The sequence below is a fragment of the Pteropus medius genome, unplaced genomic scaffold (assembly GCF_902729225.1).
Source record: "Pteropus medius unplaced genomic scaffold, Ma_sr-lr_union100, whole genome shotgun sequence".
Lineage (NCBI taxonomy): Eukaryota > Metazoa > Chordata > Mammalia > Chiroptera > Pteropodidae > Pteropus > Pteropus medius.
In genome coordinates this window covers 38,462,334-38,467,337 of record NW_024354875.1, presented here as the reverse complement: position 1 = coordinate 38,467,337, position 5,004 = coordinate 38,462,334, and the positions used below count along the sequence as shown (strand labels likewise).

The window sequence follows — 5,004 nt, the reverse complement described above, 5'->3', positions numbered from 1 at the left end:
AATAGTGCATACTTTACATAATTGTTATGGTGATCAAATAAAGTAATATGTGTAAATCATGTAACTCAGTGCCTACGCCAAAGAACCTGCTCTATATTGGTGACTGTGATCATTATAAGAAAAGAACTAATGAGGTACCATCAAATTTCAGAGGAAAGAGAACTAATTTTAAGAAACATTATGGAGATAAAATTTATAAAGCTTGTTAGAGGTTAAAACTTATTAGAGGTAAGGAAAAGGGAAGTAAGGTTGATGAAAGTTTTGGAAACAGATGACTTAAAGAGTGATTGTGCCATTAATAAAAATAAAGATAAGTCTACTGCCATGCCACCCAGAACATGCCCGATCCTGTCTGATCTCAGAAGCTAAGCAGGGTTGGGCCTGGTTAGTACTTGGATGGGAGACCACCTAGGAAGACCGGGTGTGTAGGTGTGTGTAAATAAATAAATAAATAAATAAAGATAAAAATACAACAGGACAAAGGGATTAACCAAAGATAGAAACTGCTGTTTACAGAAAAGTACATCATTATTTTTTAACCAGCTTGCATTTAACCAGGTATTTTCATGATGTTTAGAAATAAAGAGAACATGAAAGTCCTTTTCCCATGGGTCTGTTTTAAGCAATTTAAAGTACAAGTTCAGCAAAAATGCTCAATATGATAAGAGATGTACTTTTATAAAACTTCACCTGCACAGGCCTCCTCGGACCATACAGCTGTTTTGGAATTACCTGATTGTGCAAGAAAATGGCTTTGACAGATTTGAAAATCTGGTTGTTGAAGAACAAATGTTATTATACCTACTTTAGTGATGAACAAAATCCAAACCAAAAATGAATCCAAAATTTCAAAATCCTCTATGTTAAAAGAAAAAAATAAAAAGACTTTGAATACAGGATGATGTAAGCTTAGGTTGGGAGATGCTTTGAATGATTAAGTCCTTTATTACATAAAGAGGCCTACATTAAATAAAAAACTCAGGTGGTTTCACAGAGCACAAGTGACTTTTAGTAACCCACAGGAATGCTTTGATAAAGGTAAATTAGCTGGATAAAAGGATTTTTCTATTCCCTGCCAGAAGGCTCTTGGTATACATCCAAACACTTCGTTATTTTTTACATTCTTTAGTTTTTCTTTAGAGGTGATTAGTACAATATCTTAAATTATTCAAAATGTAAAGCTAACTTTAAAACACTTCTTCCACTGTGTTAATAGAGAACTCGTGTGTGAACTAACCTTAGTAACACATCTAGGAAACAAATGAAGGCACCATGATTGTATGAACAGTTTTCCCATCAGAAGTTTTAGCTAACTGAGTTGACTCTGCCAGGCCACTGCAAATAAAGGCAGATCCTGTAGCAGACTATTTAGCCTCTGGAAAAATAGAACACCTTTTAATAAAATACTGCATTTGTTTCATCTTTGGATTTTTTTTCCCAAAATAAATACCGTGGTTTTCTTGTTTTCCAATTTCATTACAGTAATATGCACAGCTCTTTCTAACTGTAGTTTTCCTGTTAGAGTTCTAAAGCTGTCTAGAACCCCACCTCTACTCAATATTCTTCCATACTTAAAAATGAAATAATATCATAGTCATGAAACATGCATTCATAAAACTACAGGATATAACCCTCCAGCAAATTAAATGTTCTTTGGAAATATAGCTCACTGGAAAGTTCTATCCAACAAAAATCTCTTATCTCATGCAATATGTGAGGAGAATCTTTTTAGATTTTTTATTAAAATTCATTAGTTCCTTTCTAATACAGAGAATATAAAAACAAAAATAAAACAGTCCATAATCCCACAGCACATATAAACTTGTGCCATTAAAAAACTTTTAAAAAAAAAAGGTGAAAAATTTCAAATACTACTGAAAGGTATAAAATTAAGTCTCCTTCTCCTCCCAGTCTAAGCCCTTTCCACAAAGGTGAACCCTGTTAGCAATTTCTTGTATGACCTTCAGGAAAACAATTGGCATATCCAATATACCAAGCTTTTAAAAATTTTAGGCCAAGGAATCATACAAAACGATTATTCTGTGCTTTGTATTTTTTTATTTGATGTATCTTAGAGACCTGTTCAATTTTTTTAAAAGAGCCAGGTAGTGTTCCAGTATGGATGTGCCATAACTAGTTAACAATTTCCTTAATTTGTGGATATTCAAGCTATGTCTAATTTTATTTTGTTTTGTTTTTCAGTAACAAATAATGCTATAGTAAACACACTGCTCATAACTGGAGAATGTTTGTGAGCATATCTATGAGAAAAATTTCCTAAGAGTGAACTGCATGGACAAACAGTATGTGCATTTAAAGTTTTCATAGATCTTATTAAATTACCTTCCAAAACATAAAAGCAAATTATATTCCTAACATCTATATGAGAATACCTGCTTACATGTGAATCATCAAACCACCAAAAGGTGTTGAAATCCTATTTCCCACCACCTGTGAATGTGTCTTTCAGCAATAGGGTCTTTGCAAATGATTAAATTAAGATGAAGTTATTAGGGTAGGTCCTAATCCATTATGGATGTGTCTCAAGAAAAAGGGGGAAAGTTTACACAGAGATAGACAAACAGGCCCATGGGGAAAATGTCATGTGAAAATGAAGATGGAGAATGGGCTTATGCACCTACAGGCCAAGGAAGGCCAAAAACTGCCTACAAAGCTACGAAGCTAGGAGAGAGAATGGAACAGGTTCCCCCTCACAGAAAGAACTTCTCCTGCTTGCTGGGACTGTGATCTTAAACTTCTACTCTCCACAACTCAGACAATAAATTTGTTATTTTAAGCTACATAATTTGTGATAGGTGAAAATACTTCATTGTTTGGTTTGCCCTTAATTCGTCCTTTTTTTTTAATCTTTACCTATCCTCAATTTTTTTTCATTTTTATGTTGCTTAGCACCCTAGTGCAGTGTCTTGAACGTGACCAATATTGATAAACATTTCCTGAGTGAATAAATACATGCTGTAATAGCTCGGCTAGTAAATTGACCAAAAAAAAAAAAAAATCATAGGTGAAAATGTTAAGTCATTATCATTTTGATTGGCATTTCTTTGTGAGTGAAGTTAAGCATCTACTTATATTATTATTGGCTATTTGTATTTCTTTTTCCTAAAAGCACATCATAGTCTATGTTCATTCTTCTATTGAATTATGCATTTTTATTATTGATTTGTACAAGTTCCTTGTAAACCAAAGAACTTAACAGTTTGTCATATGTATTGCAAGTATATTCCACCTTCCAATTTGTTTTTTAACAAAAGTACTTTATACTAATTCTTTCATATGTTTATGATATTTTAATGCTATTATAGAGCCCATTAGTTAAATTAGTCAAATTAGTTAAATTAGTCAAAAGTTCTGTAAGGCTTTTGGAATTTGTGTCTTATTTAGAAACATCTTTATATTTTTAAATTACAAATAAATACAACTTATTTTATGGTTCTAGTTTTTACATTTAAATTTTGATTCATATATTAGATGGAATTTTATATTATGTTAAGAATGCCAAATACCAGCAGTTTCATATGGTTCAACTTAATGACTTATTTCTCTGTACAAGTAAAGTAGTTTATCTAGTTTACTTTTTTCTTAATGACTATCCAGATCCTAATTCTATTTGATGTATAAACTATTTCTTCTCTAATGACTTTTAAACAAAACCAAATATGATAACTTTTTAGGTCAATTTTGTTTTTTTCTGACCCATTCTTATTTCTAATACATTCTCTATTTTTATAATTATGATGATTTATCACTATTCATTGTAACTATGATAAAGAATATTCCTACGTATTCATATGTATGTATTATTGCAAATGAACGAAAGGATCAATTGGTCAATTTCTCTTCACTTCTCCATTAAAAAAAAAATTGGCTTGTGATAGAGTTTGAATTAAATTTGTATAGATTATTATTGGGAAATTGATATCCTTACAAAACTGAGTCTTCTTATTTAAGAAAAATTATTCCTCTCTATTTGTTTTCTTAATGTAGTACTTAATCCTTCTAAGATTTATTTCTGGATACTTTATAATTGTTTTTAATTGCCATTATAAATGAGATGTTTCCTTTGTCAACACATTATTAATGTTAGTTGGCTGAAAATCTATTGATTTAGATATATTAATTTTATAAGTGAACACTTTGCAAAATTATTTAATTTATAATAATTTTATGGTAATTCCTTTAAGTGGTTCAGGTAATAATCTTATCATCTACAAACAATAATGTTTGCCTCCTTTTCAATATTTGTTTTCTATTTGGCATTACTTTGCACTTTTATAAAGCTCATTAAATAGTAATGTTGATGTGTTCTCCTTTTCTTAATTCTAATACTAAAGATATCATTTTATCTTTTGTCATTAAGCCTTAAGTCCAGGCAGAAAAGGAGAATGGATAAATTCTAATATCTGAGTCTCACATTCTACAAGCTTAAAATTAATTTTGAAACATTTGCCTCATATGGTTGTTTTGAGAATAAAATTATGATACATATAACAGGTTTGGGCCATTGGTAAGCATTTAATGAATATTAAGCAATTCATCCTCCTGAAAATTTTTAGATGCTTTAAAAAATTATAGGTATATATTAAAGTAGAACATTTTTATTTAAGTAAAAATTATTTGGAACAAAAATATTCAGGAATGATTGAATCATCACATATTTATTATGTTGTTTTTATGAGCAAGATACCGTAAAATCTCTGGCACTGACACTTCCACTGAGACACTCCTACCCATTCCCTGACTACAGTGCAGCTGCCCTAGATCAGGCTCTCACCACCTAAACTGCTAAATGGCCTCAGATTTTAATCCACATGACAGTGATAGCAAGCACGTTTACAGAGGTGAATATGTGCCAGGCATTGTTCTGAATGTTTTAAGAAGTTAACATTTAATTCTCATCCTTTCATTCCCATCTTACAGATGAGGAGACTAAAACACAGATTTAAGAAACTTTCCAAAGTCTTTCAGCCAGGAAGAGGTCAA

The 5,004-nt window shown here is 31.1% G+C and overlaps 1 pseudogene; it reads left to right on the top strand.

Annotated features, from left to right (window-relative positions):
* Positions 1–314: 314 nt before the first annotated feature.
* On the top strand, positions 315–432 carry LOC120597347 (uncharacterized; annotated as a pseudogene).
* The last annotated feature ends 4,572 nt before the right edge of the window (positions 433–5,004 follow it).